Consider the following 1,744-nt stretch of genomic DNA (forward strand, 5'->3'; position numbering starts at 1 on the left):
TTCTGAGTTTTAAGCCATAATATATTCAGATGATCTATATTCAGTCACATGATATGCACATATATCATTAAGCAGAAAATAAAGCATCTGAGAACTACAGTTATATGATTATAGTAACATTTCTTTAGACTGAAGAGCCACACTGGATGCCACATTAAAAAGGATGTTATAAAATTATCAAAAACTTTTTTTTTTTTGAGACGGAGTCTCGCTCTGCCGCCCAGGCTGGAGTGCAGTGGCCGGATCTCAGCTCACTGCAAGCTCGGCCTCCTAGGTTTACGCCATTCTCCTGCCTCAGCCTCCCGAATAGCTGGGACTACAGGCGCCCGCCAAATCGCCCGGCTAGTTTTTTGTATTTTTTTAGTAGAGACGGGGTTTCACCGTGTTAGCCAGGATGGTCTCGATCTCCTGACCTCGTGATCCGCCCGTCTCGGCCTCCCAAAGTGCTGGGATTACAGGCTTGAGCCACCGCGCCCGGCCTATCAAAAACTTTTTAAAAGCTAACATAGTGATTCATGAAAACATTTTAAAAGAATATTGGAAGGAGGTTCTTTTTGTATTAATTTAATCCAAACAGTTCTTTCTGGCCACAAGGAACAGTGTCTTTTGTATACCTGAGACGTCCAAGTTTTGCTCATAAGTCACGGACCTCATAACTGCAGCATCATTTTTAAAAGGAGTTAAGATTTGCTATCCAATCTGAGACACTGCCAGTCCTGTCAACACCTTCCTGGACAGCATGTTTCTACTGTTACTGCAGAAGGATACCTGGGAAGAAAGGAGCTAGGGAACTGAGGTCCAGGACCAGCTAAACTAGATTTATTCCAGAAAGATTTCACAAAGCTGAAACACACAGATAAAAAAAAGGAAGGAAAGAGGGAAGGAGGGAGAGGCAGAAGTGTGCATCCAATACTAACAAAGCAAAAACAATTAATTACAATTTTCTAACCTAATGCCATTGTTTTGGTTTTCTCTCAGGAAGCTATAGATCAGTTATTTCAATGTATATGACTGTGACTGTATCTATGACACTAAAGAGAGTAAACTACGTAACTCTCAGGCTTATTTATTGCCTAAAAAGATGAGGCTTTAGTCTGCCTAAGAATTCATCAGGATGAGGATTTTGTGACATTAACTTTGTTGTAATTTATTTTATAGGAATTAACCTAAATCCCCCTAGGGAAATGTTTAAATAAATTATGCTATTTGCATACTATGGAATATCATGCAGCCATTATAAGTAATGTTTATGAAAATTTACTCCTAGTAGAAAATGATAATAAAAAAAAAAAAAAAGGCCGGGCGCGGTGGCTCAAGCCTGTAATCCCAGCACTTTGGGAGGCCGAGACGGGCGGATCACGAGGTCAGGAGATCGAGACCATCCTGGCTAACACTGTGAAACCCCGTCTCTACTAAAAAATACAAAAAACTGGCCGGGCGCGGTGGCTCAAGCCTGTAATCCCAGCACTTTGGGAGGCCGAGACGGGCGGATCACGAGGTCAGGAGATCGAGACCATCCTGGCTAACACGGTGAAACCCCGTCTCTACTAAAAAAAATACAAAAAACTAGCTGGGCGAGGTGGCGGGCGCCTGTAGTCCCAGCTACTCGGGAGGCTGAGGCAGGAGAATGGCGTGAACCCGGGAGGCGGAGCTTGCAGTGAGCTGAGATCCGGCCACAGTACTCCTGCCCGGGCGACAGAGCGAGACTCCACCTCAACAACAAAAAAAAAAAAAAAAAAAAAAA

The sequence above is a fragment of the Piliocolobus tephrosceles genome, chromosome 14 (genome assembly GCF_002776525.5).
Source record: "Piliocolobus tephrosceles isolate RC106 chromosome 14, ASM277652v3, whole genome shotgun sequence".
Classification (NCBI taxonomy): domain Eukaryota; kingdom Metazoa; phylum Chordata; class Mammalia; order Primates; family Cercopithecidae; genus Piliocolobus; species Piliocolobus tephrosceles.